The sequence below is a fragment of the Talpa occidentalis genome, unplaced genomic scaffold (assembly GCF_014898055.3).
Source record: "Talpa occidentalis isolate TD23 unplaced genomic scaffold, MPIMG_talOcc4v2.1 talOcc4.5, whole genome shotgun sequence".
Taxonomy (NCBI): Eukaryota; Metazoa; Chordata; class Mammalia; order Eulipotyphla; family Talpidae; genus Talpa; species Talpa occidentalis.
Window position 1 is genome coordinate 122,859,564 of NW_023604861.1, and position 21,535 is coordinate 122,881,098.

Sequence of the window (21,535 nt, forward strand, 5' to 3'; positions counted from 1 at the left end):
GCTCATCCACATAACCAAGGATAGCTGTCCAAGCTCCAGATCCTCAATTTAATCACATCTGCAAAGACCCATTTGGGCCACATTCACAGGTTCCAGGGATCAGAACTTGCATTTCATCTGGAGACACATTTCCAGTCTGTCACCGTATATCACCTTAAGAACTTAACAGGTCAAACATTTTCATCAGCAATTAGATCGTCTTAGGCTCTAGGTGTTTCCAACGCAAGGTTACAGGCCTCTGGCCTTTAGAAGTATAAACACATACCTCTAACATACACGCAGGAATCTCTCACCAGGTGTGCAGGAGAATATCACAAGGAGGCTCTATTTGCCTCAATAACGTAAGAGAAACATCTATTTTGCTGTCAAAGAAAAAGTGAAATTCTACTTGAATTTAGCAGCCTCTTTTGAATGATCCACATGCATATAAATGACATAACTACGCAATCAAGTTTTCTTTAGATGCTACCTTGGTATTGGGGGTGGGGGGTCTTTCTGTTGCCAGGATTTTATTTCCCCAATACATTTTTTTTTTTTTGGTGGGACCCTCGCCGGCGGCCGGGGAACGAACCGGCACTGCAGAGGCCGCGGGCAGCCTCGCATCCTAGGACTCAACCGCTGCGCCACCAGGGGAGGCCCCCCCAATACATTTTATGAAAATTCTGCCAACAAAAAGATTAATAAATAATAAACTAAGTTTCTAAGTTCCTTAATGAATTTGAGATGAACTACTTTCCAAAGACAAAATTTATTTTTATATTCTAAATTTTTTCAGACAAAATTTCAAGGCCCACTAGTCCTCTAATCTCCTCCAAAATCAAGCAGTTTTTACTCTGTAAAATCAAAATAAAATCCTGATGAATTAATGACATGTAAAATATGAAAGCATTAAGACGCAAAGTAGGAAAAATAAGCAAAGAATCAAAATAGTCACTTATGAAAAGATACACTAAAAAAGAGGAAGAAAATGAAAGCAATGTGATGCCCAGTTTCCAGTCTGACAGTAATATGTAACAGAAGGGATGGTATGGGGAAATGAGACTCTTAAATATACTATCACAGAGAGTATAAACTGATAGAGCCTTTTTAAAAAGCAATTTAGCATAACTGGCAAAAGTTTAAAGGCAAAAACATTTTCACTCAATATTTCTTTCATTTCTACTCTTCTACAAAACAGCTCATAAAACTGAGAAAAAAATAGATGTATACAAATGCTCGCTGAAGGTCTGTATATGCAAATTAGAAATAGCACAAGCAGAACCTACCTGGTTGTAGTACTGGGTTAAATAACACAGCCTGTGATACCTGGCAAAGGATAAATACTCTGCACTCTGGAACCACAACTTCCTGATACCAACTGAGTGTCCTGTAATTCAAATCAGTTCTGATGCTCAGAATTTGCATCAGATCCCACAAGTTAAGGGCAAGGGCCCCCAAAAATGCTCTTACTCCAGAGATACCCAAACTATTTGGCACTTTTGTCAAACTTGGCAATGAATACAGCAGTTCCCACCACTCCCCTTGAGGTGCGGTAATTTGCTAGAACACACAGAACTCACCAAGAGCATGGTACTTAAACAATTACAGTTTTCTTATAAAGAATACTACTCAAACAGGCAAAGGGCAAGGTCTAGGTAGACAAGGTCTAGGTGGAGGGGATGGGAGATTCAGAGCTTCCATGCCTTCTCTTCAAGAAATTCAGGGGTCACCCTCCAAGCATATCAATATGCTCATCAATCTGGAAACTCCAATGTTCCCAGAATCTGTATAAGGGGCTTCATCACAAAGGCATAATTGATTAAATCACTGGCCATGTGACTTGAACTCAACTCACCCCAGATGTTCCAACTCTCTAATCTAGAGTTTAGTCTTTCTGAGGCTGCCAGCCCCTCTCCTGAAACTAGATTATCTTAGTGTCCACCCTGAGTCACTTCACTACATTAAACTCAGGTTTGATTAAAAAGGCTCAGAATGAATAAAATACTCCTATAGTTCAGAAAATCCCAAGGGCTTTTATAAGCTTTGAGTCTAGAACCAAGCACAATGACCACAGATATATTCATTTTTATATCACATACACAATAAATGGAAGCTATTATTTTAGAAACTTGTAGGATCAGCCCCCCCAAAAGATGTTCAGATAGTTTTTCTCCAAGAAATCCAGAGTAGGTGTTTTCCAATAGATGTCACCTTTGTATTTGGAACTAAGGTCAATCAGGGTCCTGTGGGACTCTGGAGAAATGTTACCTAATCTTAAATAATGCAAATTACCGAGATTTAGGGCCCTATCCAGAAATAACCTCTTTATATAATAAGCCTATCTTAAGGCAAGACAAACATCCAAGGCAAGGTTTTGTAATATGAAGCATCCCCCCCATTACACGAGACCCCCTCTTTCTCCTGGATGCCCCAGGCCTCTATCCCATTCCTCAACAGGATATAATATCCTGGTATGTCCCAGTTACTTTAGAATTTACAGCCATGTAAATTCTCCATACACATGTAATTAAATTTGGTCTTTTTTCCTACTAATGTATCTAACTTTGATTTGTTTGCTCACCCAGCCTCAGAAGAACCCAGAGGGGAGGGAGAATTTCCCCTGTACCCCAAGAAAACCTACTAGTAGGTTGTTAAAATAATGTAAGCATAAAGATAAAGAAGGGGAAAACAATCAAAAGAATTATAAAAGCAGCAGCAATAGCAAAAAGGGAAAACAACAACAACAACCTGTGGGGCAAATTGACTATGAGGTTTCAAGTATACAGAATAGGCATAACTAGGCAGATACTGAAGATGTGATCAAGAATGAATTTAGGAGCCTCCCTGGTGGTGCAAGGGGCTAAGCACCTCTCCCAGCTACTGCAGCACAGCACGAGTTCGATCCCCAGGCTGCCAGGAAGCTACCCACATGGCGCAGCAGACCTCTCCTGTCTCTCCCACTGCTCCCCTCAGCAGTGTATTTCAGTAGGTCTGCCTGTTCTGTTCCCCACTCTGTTTCCGGTGAATCCTCTCTCCCTCCCGCTCCTCTGGCCTGTACCTCAGCTCTTATATGCATAAATAAATAAATCTTAAAAAAAAAAAAAAAGAATAAATTTAGCAGTGGTCCAGGTGCGGCTGAAGACAACAACCAGAAATTTCAAATAACACTGGATAGAGAATGTGACCGTAAAGATGGGAAAAGTACATGGGCAGAGTCAGCTATCAGAGTTATCATAAAGAGAGCATAACAGAGACATCTCCACAAAACCAGGGACTTGGGGGACTTGAGAGAGACACATGGGGAAGCTGACAATGGCTGTGGTTATTCTGATTTGTACTTTGATTTTGCTTCTTTTGTCCCAGACTTACCTGGTCCTTTTTGCCCTCTTTTTATGGGTCCCTACCAGAAGGTGCATTAGATATTTCTTTCAGGCTTCAGTGAGGCACTTTGGGCCAAGACCGTCTAGCTGAGCATTGACCCACAAGGGGGCCGGTGACTTTGGGTGTTTTATTAGGAAACCTTCCTTCTCTTCTTCTCTATGCACACTAATTCTATTAAAGTTATTTTATACAAAGCATAAGAATATGCTTTGTCTTTGTGCACATGAGTGTCCAGACTTCTTTAGAACATTCAGCTTTGGGGGTCCACAGGGTCTGCCCACTAATAACAAAGAAAACCCTCATTGCTCAAAGAAGTATAGCAGCTCATGGTGTCGCATAAGCCAACTGCTTGAATCAAATAAAAACAAGTCTTTGCACATAACAGAAAATGTAATATAGGGCCTCCCTGGTGGTGAAAGGGGTTAAGCACTGCACTAAGAAGCAATCCGCAGGCTCTGCAGCACGAGTTCGATCCCCGGCTGGCCAGGGAGCAACCCACATGGAGCAGCAGACCTCTCCTGTCTCACCCGCTGCATCCTTCAGCAGTGTATTTTACTCAGTCTGCCTGTTCTGTTCTCCACTCTGTCTCTGGTAAATCCTCTCACCCCCCCCCCCACATCTCTGGCCTGTACCCCAGCTCTTGTATGCATAAATAAATAAATCCTAAAAAAAAATGTAATATAGAAAAAGTAATACCGAAAATATATTCTAAACTCTAGAACATATTTCATTTAATATTTTGGATTCTAAAAAAAAAACCCTCATTTTTAACATAAAGAATCACATGCTAAATCCAAACAGAAATGCTGTTTTGTTGACACAAAAGTACTATTTTATTTTCAATCAACAGGAAACATAGCCCTCTAGGAGAAATGTTTATTTTTCAAAGAAAAGATTATGGAACAACCATAGAATATCTCAACAATTCAACATAAACAGAACAACTCTGATCAATTCAAAAACTTCCTGTTCAGATAAGTGAAGCAAGATAAACACCTCAAGCATGGAAGTCATTATGCAGACTTTCTCAATACTTTTACAGTCTCGCTTTTAGAAAGTACACTCAGTAACTAGAAACTGCCTTGTTAACGGCCATGGTTCACAATTTATTTTTTCCCACAATGAACACATCATCTTGACCTTTTGTTGCTAGCTTCCCAGAAGAGAGTCCCAATTCTGTCTTTCAGCTGGTGAAGGTGAAAAATGGGAGAAACCAGAGTTAGGGGGTCAGCACACTAAGCTAGTCAGATGGTTCATGGTATAAAACAGCTATAATGGCCTGGAGCTGAGCCACTCAAGCTCTGACTAGATTAATGAACAGCTGTTAACTCAGGATGACAAGAGAACTGCGCCAGTCCTTCGGGAAAGGAGAGGAATGCCAAAGTATCTGAGAACCCAACCTGTGACCCACGCATGCCCCCAGGCTCCAAAAAGAAGTGGAGGCAGCAATGTTAAATCTTGGAGTTTTGCTTCTCTTTGATAGCAAGAACACCCCTGGCAAGAATATGGACAACAATGGCAAAAACCTGAGCCTATATCCCTAGATTCCTCCAAAAGGAATGGGGTTAAAGGACACCTCCCCTCCCAAAACACCATAAAACTTGGAGTATTCAAATTTCAAATATGGGTATAGAGAAACCCAAGATTTTCCTAAAGAAAAAAAGCCAACATGACTCTCTCTCCATTCCCAGGACCTTGACTCTAATGCCAAATTATAAGGACCAAATTGCATAAAACTTTAAAACATAAGTGTATTGAGCAGACTATTGCTTAAGTTTGTTAAAATGAATGTACAAACCATTTACAAGTATCGGTGACCCTATTTATAAACTCTGTCATTCACAAGGTAGACTTTGAACTGGGGCTTATTTTCATTATCTTAACTGAATAGCAGCTGAGGAGGCCACTGGTCTGAGCCCCAACTTGCTGTAATTATATTGCCCACAAGATGCCAAGGTCTTCCCCAGAACATCCTGAGTTAACAGCTGTTCATTAATCTAGTCAGAGCTTGAGAGAATTCTCTGTTCATTTGTCTAGTCAGAGTTGAGGATTCTCTCTTCTAGCTCAAATAATCAACCAATTCTATGCTGCTCCCATCTACCTGAACCCCCAAATTAAGGTGGGGAGGAAGAACCCTTAAGTTAAACATTTGTAAATACTGAGAATAGGGGGAAAATGTCATTTTAAATAAAAGAGAACCTTAACCCATCTTGCCATGCCTGCCAATTCTTCAATGACCTGGAATTCCTATCCATCCAAAAACTGACCTTGAAACCCCACATGGTTATCCCTAAACTGAGGTAAAGTTCAGCCCTTTCCTGTTCCTACGCCCAGGTGGGCATACCCACATCTACCAATGTGCTTAGTAGCTCTGAAGCTGGAATTACATTTATCAAAACCCATCCTTCAAATTTTTCAAGATAAGAAGAATTGTGATACCCTATTAAACCACACTTCCAGGCCTAATGCTTCTTCCTCGTCTAAAGGCAGGCAGAGCAGGGTCTTCTTAGCCAATAACTACAGGATTGAACCAGGCTGCTGTTTTAACTAACTGCTCAACAGTTCAAACTCCACATTTTCCCTTCTTAAAATATCAGTGTCACTTGCATGTCCTTCCTTTCAAAAGCAACTATTGTCAGTTACTTTATCCCATTCTTCCAAACACTAACACAGTGAAACTGTGATCCAACAATCAAGTAAAAAGTACCCTCATTTTTTCTAGTTAAAGAAAGTCTCAAAAAGGATAAAATTGGTTTTCCACAGCCCTCTAACTAAAAAAAAAAAAAAAAAAGTTCTATGTATCAGGTACTGGGAGAAAAAAAAGTATGTTACCTATTCAGGGCAGCAAAATTTGCTACCCCAGAGTATCTTTGACATAAGGATTCTTTCATAAGGAGTTCTGAGAACTAAGTGGAAGCTGCCCTTTGGGAAGAAACATTTACATGCATGTGGGAAGGTGTCCATTTGTAAGGGTGTCACTGTCACTGTCACTGAACTGGAAGGCCACATCTCTCACCCTCCGCAGAAGAGAAGGCAGTCCTTAAATCTGCATGGCCGCCAAGCCCTGACTTATTGTGCCTTTCCTATAACCTCCTAACACTCACCTCCCCCTTACATTGCCCCATGGCATTCTTTGTCTGTAGCAGAAGTTATTTAAGGAGGTGATTTAATTTATTTCGCCAAGTTACTCAGTTTTCACTGGGTCTCTCCCATGCGTACAGGAGGTATACATGCTATTATTAAAACTTCTGCTGTTGTTCTTTTCTCTGTCCATCTGTCTGGTGTTAATTTGGTTATGAACGATTCTGGGAGAATGAAGAAGGAAAAATCACTTCCTAACCCCCACAATTTAGCAGTGATGATGGAATGATGTCATTGACTGGACACTGTTTGCTTTTGAATGGTCACTGTACAAGAGATTTTGTGACTTCTGATGAAAAAGGCCTTCAAAAGGTAAAGTTTTACCATTTTTGCTTCCCAGATCTCTCTACCTTTGGGGTCCAGATGAAGTGAGAAGTGGCGACACATTTTCTCTCTTCTAAATTGAAGGCTGTCAAAATAAAATTTTAGTGGAACTGATTCTTTGGATATAATGATTCTTGGTTTTGAGTATTCTCAGTTATTAAGGGTTTCATTCTTTAATTTTGGTTTGAATACTCTTGGTTGATCCCTTTCCTTATCTCTGTCTTTTGTGTAGTTTGTCAAAAGAAGGATGAGGCTTTTCTTTTTTGTGTTGTGCCCTAAGAGTTTTGGCCTTCACAGTTGTGCCCTAAGACACCTCTTTGGTATCTGCCATTTGTTTGGAAGGAGCATTTACAGGAATAGTATGTCCAAATTTGGGGTTTAAACCCCTTTTGGGATCTGGCTTAGCCAGCAATCAGGGGAATTTTTTAAACTTTATGACCAGTCTCTCTGGTAACCAACAAGAGAATGCATGTACCTGCATGCATTGGGCAGGTAACTGAACATGCCCTGGAATGTAAATGGGTGAATCCATTCTTCCCAAACTAGGTGAAGACATATGATTCTCTGTTTTAGAACAGCTATTTACAGGGCCTGTCATAGTTACCATCTTTTCTTTCGAGACTATTCCTTGGCAGTGAGTTTTACGGATCTTGTGAGGGCTGTGCCTTCTGCACTCTTATCCATAAAACAGCTTACTGCTTTGGGTCATCATTTGGATTATTAAGTTCCTACTGGTCAGGCAAAGGACTATTTGAATTGGAAAAACTTCTAAACTGAAGATTTTTTAGAGACCTCTCAATCTAAATAATTGGCTAATTGGTACCTACAGAACGATCAAATTAAAAAGAGGCCTTTGTTGAATGCTTCATATTGATTTTTTTTAAAAGATAGTGTATTAAACCCTGCAGCTCTACAGCATAGCAATCTTAATTCTATCTTAAATTGGAAAGCCCCAGATATAAAACTTATAGTGAACGTAACGTATGTACTTAGATGGGATCAGCCTTTTGCTATTCTGGCAACTACCCAAACTCTCTGAGGAATTAGAGTTATCCATGTCTTACAAACAGTTTTTACAGGACCAGAGGTGTGACTTCAGAAACAACCCAAGGTCCACCCAAACTCTACCTACCCAAATAACCCCAAGACTTGCTACATCTCTTTTAATTCTCAGAACAATCATAGCAGAAAAATAACACTGTGGCCCCCTTTAACAGTGAGTAAAAAGATTTAGGTTAAAAAATAAAATTCCCTGCTCCAAATCAAAATGACAGTAAATGTTACAATATGATTCAAGTCCAGTCAGGCAATTCAGAGTTCAAGTTATTAATATATATTTAAAAAGAAAACACTGGGTCTCCCATACAAACATAAAATAAACAACTATAGTTTTAATTCATTAATTACAGAATAAGATGTTTCATATAGTTCAAAAGTAAATCCCAAAAGCATAAAGAAATGGTGAAATGTGAGCACATTGGTGCACAGGTGCATTGGTGAAGGAAACTCTATGGGGACTACACCTGAAGGGGAGGGGGAAGTAAATACTGTTTAGAAATGAACAATGATGTAAAAAATAATTTAAAAAAAATCTAAAACTCCTTCTACAAAAGAAGGAAAAAAATCAATTGTACCTCTGAGGAACAAAATAAATTTGCATGTCTAAGGACAAGAATAACTTGCATTGCTGTCAGTTATTCAGAATTTGTAAAGTTATAAAATTCTGAGTCAAATTAAAAAATAATATGAGTTGCAGACTCTTTAAAAGGAACAACAGACCAAAAATGGAGTCACTTGTATCAGTAAGCCAAGACTTAATACCTAGTTTCCTAATACCTGCCTCTCCCAGGAAAGTAATCTTAACCAGTCAGTCAGGAATTTCCTGGCCAGGTAATCTGGCTGATAGACCCCTGCCATTCCCCAGGGGAAGGTAACCTTCCCTGACACAAGCATCTCTCTTCTTTCTATTGCCCTTTCCTGTCGTCCCTTCTGTACAGTCTTAACAGAGCTCCTTTCACAGGCCCTGTTGATCCAGAATCATTTAATAAAGCCAACTACATCTTTAAATTTACTCAGATGCATTTTTTTTTTAAACACCCCAGAGGTTAGACCTGCAAGGAAAGAGCACAAGACATCATCTAGTGTCTGCTGAAGAACATGTTGTAATCCTTCTGGTATTTTTCAAAGACTTTCAGAAATTTTCCTTACCTAGCTCTTAACCACTATGCCCAAGGCCTAATTCTTTTAGAAGAGAATCCATATCCTTAAGATTCTTGACAACCTCTAGAAAAACTGAGTTAACCCCTCCATAAAACTAACCTTTCATTAACATAAATTTTTCTCTATCACATAAGCCAGAAATTTAAACAACAAATTTATATATAAATGCAGATATAATTCATTGGATTGTCATGTTTCTTAATATATCTAAAACTAATGAGGGTTTGGTTTTACTGAACAATGACCCACAGAATTACTCTCTGGAGAAATAAAGACATAATTAGACTGTCATTTCGAAGTATCTGACCCAAAATTAACTTACTGGCCAATTTATGCATCTTATTTTCCACTCTGTTTCTTTCACAAAGACAGTAATCCCAATCCAACTTCTGCCTCCAGTAAAATCCAGTAGACGTACTACTCCTGTTGGTCCAGCTAAATGCAATTAAACATGCCAGACAATTATAAGACAAGCAAAAAAAGGCTCCAAAGGTGGAGAGAAGGCAGAGCAGCTGGGAATGTTGGATCCATGGAAAGACTTGGTGGTGAGTTCCTGGGTTTTCTTTTTTTTTTGCCTCATATATCACATGAATTTGAAGCTGAAGAAGCCAATAATCCAGGAATGCCAAAGGGGACAGACAAAAAAAAAAAAAAAAGGCCCTGTACTTTCAAATTAAAAGACCAGAAAATAATCAGCGTAACTAAACAGAAAACTTTGCACTATGACCACTACATTCCAGCCAAAAACCACATAAAAACCTGGGGCCACCCCACTCACAATAGCACAGTTCAAGTAGAGAGCCTTAAACTCATCAGGCTGTAAGGTTCTAGCATACATGCCTGAACAGGACTGCTCCAAGCTGAACCCATCCCTTCACCCACAAAGCTGATATCCTTTCCTCTGCTACACAGGGTGTATGGAGACAACCTAGACTTCCAATACTGTGACAGCAATGAGACAATTTTACCCAATTCCATAGGGTGGTATCAGTCAAAGTCCAGTAGAGTTAAGATTTTCACCACTCTTCAAAAGAAAGACAATTACCCCTTCCCGTGGAGGAGGTGACACTCCCAAACCTGAAATGAGTCCTGGTTTGTGTGTCAATGGGCCAACTCCTCAAAAGCACACAATGCACCCAAAATAAAACACGTATTTGAACAGCCCTATAACTATTAAGGAAATTGAAATTATAATTAAAAGGCTCCTGAATAAGAAATCTCCTGACACAAACTGTTTTATTAGAGAAGTCTACTTTAAAAAATTAACACAATCTCTTCCAGAACACATAAGTATAGAGAGCACTTTCCCATTCACATATAAATCTAATATTACCCAGGTACAAAAAGCAGAAAAAGACAGTATACAAAAAACTACAGGCCAATACATGAATATATATAGATACAAAATCCTCAATGCAATATCAGCAAGTAGAATTCACAATGTATAAAAAGTTGAATTTAATACAGGATGCAAGGTTAGTTCAATAAAGGGTCAGACAATGTGATCCACAAGAACATTCATATGATCATACTCATCTATACAATAAAAGTCATCTGATAAAATTCAACAGCTATTGAGAAAAACTCTCAGGGGAAAAAAAAAAAAGAATAAAGGAAGACTTGCTCAATTAGATAATGAGCATCTACCAAAAAAAAAAAAAAAAAAAAAAAAAAAACCTACAGTGAACAATATACTGAATGATAAAAGATTAAATGCACAATGCATTGCCCCATTATTGGGACAAGGACAAGTGTTCACTCTCACCACTCTTAGTTAACATTGAACTAGAAGTGCTAGCCAATGCAACAAGGCAAGAAAGGGAAATAAAAGCCATATAGAATAGAAAAAATAAAACTGTTCATGTTCACATTTCAGAAGATTTACATTTAAAAAAATTCCAAGAAATCTATCCCCAAAACCCCATACAACTAAAAAGCAAGATCAGTAAAGTTACAGACATAAAATTAGTATTAAAAAAACCCTGCTTTTCAGTAAAAAGATAGCCTACAGAACGGAGAAATTTTTACAAGTTATATATAAGGATTTTTACCTAAAGTATATAAAGAACTTATGCAACTCAGTACTAAAAAGGCAAGTAACCCAATCAAAAAATGGACAAGGGCTATGAATACTTTGCCAAAAAAAATATACAAATGGGGCCTCCCCTGGTGGCGCAGGCGGTTGAGCACAGCGCTGTGAAGCTGTCCATAACCACTGCAGAGTGGGTTTGATCCCAGCCAATTAATGCAATTTATTTTCCACTATCAGATCCACAGCTGATGTCTGTGTAGAAATTGACAAGCTGATTCTAAAATACACATGGACTTGTAAGGGACCCAGAACAGACAACACAATATTGAAAAAGAACAAAACAAAGGACTCGCAGGCCCCATTTTCAAAACTTACCACAGAGCACTGGTGATTATAATAGTGTGGCTAGCACAAGGACAGACATATAGTTCGATGGAATAGAAATGACACAGAAATAAACCCACTTGTCTATATAATTACTGTTTGACCCAGTGATTGCATTAAGCATTTACCCAGTGAAATGAAAACTTGGATACACACAAACACCTATACGTGAATGTTCATAACCGTTTTATTCCTAACAGTCAAAAACCAAAAACAACCTAAGATGGATACAGCCATACTAAAGAATTAAGGATAGTAAGAAATATTAACCAAGACAAATCAACTAGCTATTGACGCTGGCAACATCCTGGATAAATCTTCAGGGAATTATACTAAGTGGGAAAAAAGGCAATTCCCAAAAGGTGATTACCCATTGCATAATTCCATTTATATAACATTTTGGCAATGACAGACTTATACAAATGGAAAACACAATAAGTTGTCAGAAATCAGCAAAGGGGTAGTGTGGTTATCAAAAGACAACATAAGGAATCCTTGTTATGAAACTGTGCAGTGACTTGGCTATGTCAATATCAATATTCTTGTTGCAATATGGTGCTATAATTTTGCAAGATGTTACCAGTGGGGAAAACTGGATACATGGTACATGGGATCTCTGCTTTATTTCTTACCACTACATGTGACTCTGCAATTATCTCAAAATAAAATGTCTAATTTAAAAAAGGAATCCCTAAACACCTCTGTATAATGAATCCTATGAACATAGGATATGCTTACAAAAGACCACATTTTTTTTTTAAGAGGTGTGTGGTAGGGAAATACATTTATTCAACTTTGTGACTTTAAAAGTAACTAATTTCTTCAACTGCAAAACACAGATTAATAAATTCTGTGGCTGAATAATGACCCTCTCAAAAAATAACCTAATCCCTGGATCCTGTTACCTTATATGGAGTAAAAAAAAAAAAACTGTAGATAAAAGTAAGTATTGAGATAGGGAGATTCTCCTGCATTATCAAGATGGATCCTAACTATTATTATATATATTCTTTTAAATGAGAGACAGGAAGATATGACCACAAACAGAAGAGGAAAAGGCAATGTAACTTGAGAGGCAGGGACTGGGGTTATGTGGCCACAAACCCAGCAACACAGGCAGTCACAGAAGCTAGAAGAGGCAAAAAAGCAGATTTTCTTCTAGTGCCTCAGGAGGGGGCATGGTTGCCCAACACCTGATCTCAACCCACTTACTCTGATTTCAGGCTTATGGTCCCCAGACTGTTAAAAAATTAATATCTGTTGTATTAACATTTGTGGTACTTGTTACAGCAGCAACCAGAAACTTAAGCTGGATACCAATCTCCTAGAAATGTTGTCAAGAGCTAATAAACATGTACAGAAAGGGCCCTGAATGAGTCTGAAGTATAGCTGCCAAAGAAAAAACCAGATTCAATTTTAGTTCTTAATTCAAAGTAAGAATAAGCTCCTAATTTTTGAGAATTAAAAAATTCTAGATGGAAAAAGAAAACAAATAATATAGCTTTGAAACAATTATGTCCAACGTAGACTCAGTTCATTAAGGACCATCCCACTCAAAAGGTAAGAATTGTTTATATCATTTGCTATAGCAAAGATTCTATCTTAATTCTGACTTCTAGTGTATTTCTTCTTTGAAGGCAAGAAAAGCTAACCTACCATAAATAAACTTAGCAAATAAGGGCATTCTAGCACACCCTGGACTACTTACTCTGTATGATTTCAATCCTGCTTCTACATGTTGCTTTCATTCTTAAAAACATAGGAAGACATAATCCTTCCTTTAATTTAATCAATTGGTCCTAATGAACATGTTAAAAATACAACTTAAATTTAAAATTATAGTTACATTAGCAAACATGTTATTCGAGCAATTCATAATTTCCAATTTGAATATTATATGCTAAAATATTATGCATATGTTATAACGCAACTTCGGAATGTGTAATAAAATACGCAAGCGCAGTAAAGGAGTGCCAGAACCACCATGGAAACACATGAAAAGGGAGAAAAGCAGAAACGTGTTTCATTTAAAACTTCCCTAGAGAGAAAATGCCCCTATGTAGTAAATTACATTCGCATAAATATTTGGAAACTTTGAACCTAACATGTAATGCAAGGCAAATAATTTCTTAGTCTTATAGTCACTTTAGCATAGTATATTTAAATTTTAAACTGGATAAATACAAACATTGCAACACAGACTCTGGAATTAAACTGTCAAGGTTCAAATCCATGTTACCTAACCTCTCTGGGCTGCAGTTTCCTCATAGATAAAAAGATTACAATAGTGTTTCACCTAATAAGGAAAGTTGTAAGGACTAAAGGAGTTTAAAACCTAAGGTACTTAGAACTGAAACTGGCATTTAGTAAGCACTCAATAAATATTAGCCATCACCATCATCACCATTATTAACTATTAAGAGAGAGGTACCACTACCACCTATGGTCCTCATATTAATTTTACAGCTGTCATGCTTAACTTCCACCACAGAAAACCTAGAGATGAGAATATCTCAATGATCTCTGTAATGAATGTTTATCTCCCCCTCTAGACAGCAAGCTCAAGGACAGGAAACCATATCTACTCAACTCTTTCCCAATCACCAAGTTCATGGTAAGTGTAAAAAAAAATGTTCTATTTTGATGCTCTTAGTTCCCATCATTTTCTTTCCTAACTTCACATAGGCAACTTTTTATATAAAGGTTATATTAATATAAAGAAAAATAATTCCAATCAAATGTTCATATTACAAGAAGATAGCAGAAATACTAAGAGCCACAAAGCTGCCTCCCCCAAGATAGCTCAACATTCCTATAGGGGAAGAGTTGCTGTCAGAGTTAAAAACAGTCCTTTTCACTCCACACTCCCAGCCACACAAGCCACAAGAATAACTGCCACCACTCATTTCTCTCCCTTATCATCTTCTTACTCCTATTTTCCACCCATTATTTGTGCAACACCAGTAGATACAAGAGCTCCCCAAATTAATCTCCCTGGGAATTAACCATGCACTTACAAACATAAAGTAGAATCAATCTCTTATTTGAAATGGAAAACTAAAGAGAGCTTAATTCTTCCCTTTATCATCCCTAGAAAGGTAATCTACTTCCTGTGAAGAAGTGAGCAAATTTAAGTTTTCAGAAACTTCAACTGCACAAGACTGCATGCAGGTAAAATGCATCATCATCTCCTGTCAGCCTTTACTGGTGGCTGCCCCTCAGATGGCCCATCCAGCTGCCTCCCTGTCATCACAGTAGGACACCCCTGGCCCAAGTGCCAGAGAAGAGGATGAGAAGCACTTTCTGTCAAATCAGACTGAAGTGCACAAAGGCCTTTTTTGAGCCTGACCTCACTGCTTCAGGAACTCACAAAAGTTTTCCTTAGCACCATTATTACACACAAAACCTTGCAGCCAAAGGAACTACAGCTACTCCTCAATATTCAAGAGTAATTAGCATAAAAGGGGAAAAGTCACAGAAATGATTTCTCTTAAACAAGGACTACATTTCATAATGATGAAATTTGATTAGCATTTCTCCCTCTCAAAAAACAAAATAAAATCTATTTATTCTCATAATGATTATTTACCAAAATTTACTTGCAACTATACTAATCCTTAGGAGAATGAACTAACCAAGTGGCAAAGAGTTTGGAACATAATTTGGTGGCCAAAAGGTAAGACAGGCACAACATGACAACTGTAACTTCACATCTGCAAGACAATTAAGCTATTTTTACAACAAAAACAATTCTATATATTTCATCATTACCTGCCCCCACCAAGCCTGTCATACTCCCTTTAAATTTTTTTAAAACTCCTCTCTCCTCATCATGCCTACTGATTTTCCTCCTCAAAAGTTAACTGATCTAACACTACCAACTGCCTCCTTCTCAATTAAGGTGTAACAGTAACTTGCACAAATCTTAAGTGTGCAATTGAAGTTTTATAAGTCCATGCCCCCACCATCCATCTCAAAAAATACAGAACATTTCCAATATCCTACAAGGTTCCTTCAAGCCCCCTCCAGTTGTGACCACCACATCCCCAAGAGGAACCACTATTCTCACATCTATCACCAGGAAATGGTTGAACCTGTTTTTGAGTTTCCTTACCATGGAATCAAACAGTTTGTGATATTTTGTCTGCTCAGCACATCTATGAGATGCACCCATGCTGATGTGTCTATCAGTAATTCATTCTTTTGTTTGCTTTTGTAATGTTTCATTATCTAAATATGCCACCATTTATTTATCCATTCCAATACTAATGTTCATTGGCTTTTAAATTTTAGTTGTTATGAGTAAAGGTGCTATGAACATTCTTTCACCTTTTTATCTTTTTGGTAGACACATTTGTTTCTTTTGTTCTCACTGGAACATTGGGAATACCAGTTTTTCAAATTTACATTCAGCTACTATACATCCTTGCCAGTATTGCCATTACAATTTTTTTTTTTTTAATTTTCAGCCATTCTGGAAAGCATATAGTAGTATCTCACTATTGTTTCAATGTACATTTTCCCATTGACTAACTGAGCACCTTTTTAAATATATACACTGGTCATTCAGAGATCCTCTATTAGAAAATGCCTATTCAAGACTTTTGCATTTTCTTTTATGAAACTGTCTTTTACTTATTAATTTTACAAACACACACATATATACTGGGTATGAATCCTTTGTTAAATGAATTGCAAATTTCCTCTAAGTCTGTATTTTGCCCTTCATTCTCTTATGGTGTCTTTAGCTGGAGAGAAGTTTTCAGTTTTAATGAAGTCTGAAGTCAAATTTATCAATCATTTTCAAAAGCATAGCTTTCAGAGTTCTTTTTAAAGAAACCTCTACTCACCATTCTTTGATTTGTGCAAAGTATGGTTTGAGCAGTTCTTGACTTTGCTCTAAATTCATGAAATCCTGTATCTCTGCAAGGTTTACCACTGCACACTGCAGTTGGGTTTGGAATAGTTCACAGTGTTTTTGGAATTTAGAGCACTGCTGTGCTATGTTGAGCAGAGGTCAGTTCAGCAAGTAGAGTACCCAATTGTGACTACTTCCATATTATAATGACTCCTGTACAAATATATTAAAAACCAAATGTGGAAAATACCCATTATTCTAGCACTTCAACGCAACCATATTTTATTTTTAATTTTTTAATTTATTATCTTTGACATCATTGTAAATTCCCCATAAAATTCCCACCTACCACCAATTCACCCATGAACCATCATAGTCCCTTGTGCTCTCTCTCCCATTTTTTTTAATTATTTTTTTTTATTTTTTACATCGTTCATTTTTAAACAATATTTGCTCCCCTCCACCTCCTCAGGTGTAGTCCTCATAGTTTCCTTCACCAATGCACCCGCGCACCATGACCTCATTCCCCTGTGCTCCTCCCTCCCTCCCTCTGATCCCTCTCCCTCCTCCTCCCCTGCAGGGTGTCTCTGATTTATAATTGTCTGTTTTTGCTTTGTTGTGTTTTATACTGTTATTATTTTTTTACACTGATGTCTTATTTGGCTCCCCTATATTCCTGCTATAAGTGAAACCATCTGATATTTTTCTTTTTCCTTCTGGCTTATTTCACTGAGCATCATTCCTTCTAGCTCCATCCACGTTGCTGTGAATGGCATGAGTTTCTTTTTTGATTGCTGAATAATATTCCATTGTGTATATGTATGCCACATCTTCTTGATCCAGTCATCTATTTTTGGGCATTTGGGTTGTTTCCAGGTTTTACCTATTGTAAAAAGTGCTGCAATAAACATAGGGGTGCAAGTATTCTTTTGAATCAATGTGTTTGTGTCCTTTGGGTAGATCCCTAGGAGGGGAATTGCTGGGTCATATGGTAGTCTACTAAAAATGGAGCTACCATATGACCCAGCCAACCATACTTTAAATGAGTATCCCCACTCCCTCTGAATGGCTTTCTTCCAATGGCATCACCTTTACACTAGAGCCTGCTGTCCTTTGATGATATAATTAACTTTTCTGTCATCTCAGAAATCAGAAGTCTAGAGGAAATTATAAGCCTGCTTCTGTTATACCATATTTGATCCAAAAACTTCAGGATTTAATAATTTTCTAAAAACCCAGTAAAAAAAAAACTCCATATTCTATCCTTTTCCCTCAATTAGTTAAAAAAAAAAATCACAGATTTTCAACAATATAGTTACAAAAAAAGGGAACACCTTATTCTTCTCAGCAGGTGTCCCCTACCCCCACACCATTATTCTTCAGACCCAATCTTTCATTGTGCTTTTAAAATGTGTATGGGAGACTCTGAACTTTGTTCTGCCACTGTTAATGCCCTGGGCCCTGAATCTTTCCCTCCCCCTCTCTTCTGGAATATGGAAACTACCCGTCACTGGCCTCCTCCTTACACCATCTTTCACCCTGTCACCAGTCACCTCCCTAGAGCATAAAGATGATTATGTTACTCATAATCATGATTAAGACCCTTCTGTAGGTCCAGGTGCCATAAGATACAGTCAACTCTCTTAGGTGAGAATTCACTATCTGGCACCAAACTTTCCTGGCTTCTCTCCAGGAACTGCCGCAGAACTCTAACCCCAGGACACTAATGCACACTCACGCATTCTGACTTCACACTGCTTCTTCCTTTGGCTATTAGAGCTTTCTCCTTTTATCCTGCAATCAGTTCCTCTTCTTTCTTGGCAAGGACTACTGCAGAAGCAACTGTTCCCTTCTAAGTATCCACACAACTCTATGTACTTTCTGCAACTATATTTCAGTCCTTATTACAGTCCATGAGTTAATTATTTATTTGTTTGTCTCACTCACTATTATACAAACTTCTAACAAAACCAGGGGCTTCTCAAAACCAGGGGCTTCTCAAAACCTGGAGTCACTGGACTCCAGGATAAGGTCAGCAATTCATACCAAACACTTGGCAGAGCAATTCCATAAAAGGCTCAATGAAAGAATGAACGCCACAGTCACTTTTACTTGTGTTATCTTTTTTCTATAGAGACTACGAAAATAAGTACAAATATGTCAACATAATGAACTTAACATAAATTTTCATTTAAAAGTAACCCAGCATATTACTCTTTTAAAAAATGTATGAAAATCTTCCTTAATAATTGATTTGTGTTTCCTGTTAGAAATTAGTCACAACTCTGTTTTAAAATGCCTTTTTAAATAATAGGGCATCGGGCCTCTCTGGTGGCGCAAGGGGTTAAGCACTGCTCTATGAAGCAATCTGCAGCCTCTGTAGCACAAGTTCGATGCCCAGCGGACCAGGAAGCTACCCACATGGCGCGGCAGACCTCTCTGGTCTCGCCCGCTGCTCCCCTCAGCAGTGTATTTCAGTCAGTCTGCCTGTTCTGTTCCCCACTCTGTCTCTGGTGGATCCTTTCACCCCCTGCACCTCTGGCCTGTACCCCAGCTCTTGTATGCATTAATAAATTTTAAAAAAATAATAAAATAAAATAGGGCATCAAAGTTAGGATGAATATGCCACCTAATGAAATCAACTGTAGTCATCATCATATAAGCCACTATTCAGTGTCAAAGGGATGAGTCACAGTTATAATTTATACAGGTAAAAGATGACAAACAAAATTTCTTCACTGAAAAATTTGTCCATATATTTTCCCTTAACACATCACACATCTACAAGATACAGGAACACAGTAGGCATGGCGGTTATGAACTGAGGCTGGAATTATGATCCTAGTTATGTAGTTTGGGACAAAAAACTTTAATGTGCCTCAGTTCTCCCTACTTGATAAAGATGATGAAAAGTACTCACTTCACAATCTTCCTAGGTAACTGAGTTAGCACATACAAGACCATTGAAAACCGTGTCTGTCAGAGTAAATCTGCAGTAATAAATGTCAAGTGTTATCGCTGTTTTTAACTTTTTCAAGCCTTCTTACATATATCATCTTTTTCCCTCCTCACAACAGTACAGTGAGATTGTTTATCTGGACAAGAGATGCTATGCCCATTTCAGATCAACTAACAGGTTGATTTCACAAAGATACTTTAAGTGGCAAATAGGAGCTAGAAACCACATCAAAGCCCAATCCCTGGCCAAAGAAACCAACTCTCTGTTGATCCAGTTTGGAAGATTTCTTTCGGGTTTTCCCCATTGTTTCCTCTTAGTTGTCAGCAATAAAGACAAATAGGAGCAAATTAACTACCAAGTTAAAAGGTAGGAGAAGCCTTCTCCCTTTCAGAGTGCCTGACACTAGGTAAACACTCCCAAAACAGCAGCTACTGAAGAATGAACCATGAAGTGCTACTGTGCTTTCTCAATAACAGAACAAGACACCCTACAAAATCAAGCCTGCTACCAAAGTCACTTAATATTATGCTTATCTGTCACATCAAAGCACAAAGTGCTCATAGAAATTTTTAAAAAAGGAAACCATTTTTTGGGCCTTCCTGGTGGCGCAAGGGGTTGAGACACAACCTCTGAAGCTGTCCGCAGCCGCTGCAGCACGAGTTCGAGTCCTGGCCAGGGAGCTACCCACATGGCACAGCAGACCTCTCCTGACTTGCCCACTGCTCCCCTCAGCAGTATATTTCAGTCAGTCCACCTGTTCTGCTCCCCACTCTGTCTCTGGTGAATCCTCTCACTCTCTGCACTTCTTGTATGTATAAATAAATAAATCTTTTTTTAAAAAAAGGGGGAAAACTTTTTTTTTAAACAAATGATTTTCTTTTACTCTTAAAAACATAACTTGCAAAAAGGACTTTCATTCACGTTTAAAAAAATAAATAACCCAACAATTTACATTTCACGACATGATGTATTTTAGCCCAAATAAGAAACTGACATAGTGACAATATTTTATCACTGTAAGACCCTCACCAAAACTTATCCTCTATACCTCCCTGGGTTAAACTGAATCTGATCCCTGTTCTTATCGACAACCACGTGCACATGGAAGAGAGTTAATGATGTTGAAAGGCAGATACAATATCTTGGGAACCCACGTCAACCAGCGCAACACAAGGAAGCAAAACTTATCGATGGCACCTGGAGACCTCTTGATTCTCTTCAAATGGGCAAGCCTTAATGATCAGACTTGACATGAATCCCTGGCTAGGGCCTGCCTTTGCTTTCACTGCATTGACACTCGAGCACCTACAGGTAGGGGTCTTGTGCCTGGGACTCACACAAGGCAGTTCCAGCCCCTGCCCTGGACAACTCACGTCCAAGCTCCGCACCTAGCGGCCACTTGGGACCTTCTGCACACCTGATTTAACAGTGGCAGAGCTCGGCCAGGGTTCGAGCAACTCCCACACCCGCCGCAGTGTGGAGCAGGAAAGTCTTGGGGCTTTTCCGTAAACAGTGGCTGGACACCTGGCCGCCCTCCTCTCGCGACCACTGGCCGTCTCCCACGCGGTCCGCGCCGCCCCGCGGGCCCCGACGCCTCCGCCGGCCTCTGAGAGGCGCTTCCCTGCGCCTCCTCCCACCTGAGCGGGGGACGCCGCTACCTGGGTCGAGACCCCAATTCCTAGTTCAATAACCATTACTGGGGCCGCGACGCCGAGAGACCTGCGGCTCAGCGGGAAGAGCCCGTGCAGCAGCACACCCCCCTCCCTCCGCCAACTCGGGGATCCCCCGCGCGCCGCCGCCATTTTCCCCGCGCCGTGACCCCCACCTGACAGTTCCAGGCTCCCACCTGTGACCCGCCGGGGCCGAAGCGCGACGCCGAGGGGGGGCGCGTGGGCGAGCTGGGGAATCCGTGGGGGTCGCAACCTCTTGGAAGAACCCGCCGCTAATTCATCCCCAGGCGGGGAGGCGTCCGGCCCGTCGCCCTAGTAATGCGTCCCGACAGGCTTCACCCTGATTGGCTGCGAGCGCCGTGACGCACGGCGTCCCCGGCTGCGTGGGATGCCCGGGTCCCCGGCGCCCGCCGCGGCTCCCCTGCGGCGCAGGGGCCCTAGGACGCCGCGCTCCCGGGCCGCCTTAAAGGGGCGGCGCGCGCTTCCGCGTCAGCCTGCAGCGGGGGGACCCGGGAGCCGCGGTTGCGCGCGAGAGAAGCAGCAGAGAGGCAGATCGCGGGGCCCTCGGCCCCCAAAAACTAACAGGC

The 21,535-nt window shown here is 39.6% G+C and overlaps 1 protein-coding gene across 3 annotated transcripts in view; it reads right to left on the reverse strand.

Moving 5' to 3' along the window:
- The window catches only part of LCLAT1 (lysocardiolipin acyltransferase 1), a 139,903-nt gene extending 118,629 nt beyond the window's left edge, over positions 1–21,274 (reverse strand). Inside the window, exons 1-2 of one of the 3 annotated variants that reach the window (XM_037528274.2) lie at positions 21,125–21,274; positions 266–362 (exon numbers count right to left, since the gene is read on the reverse strand). The gene's annotated coding sequence lies outside the window, so the exon portion shown is untranslated. Of the gene's footprint in view, positions 1–265; positions 363–21,103 lie in introns of all 3 variants that reach the window. The other 2 variants (XM_037528273.2, XM_054701226.1) reach the window with 2 other exon arrangements.
- Between the last annotated feature and the right edge of the window lie 261 nt (positions 21,275–21,535).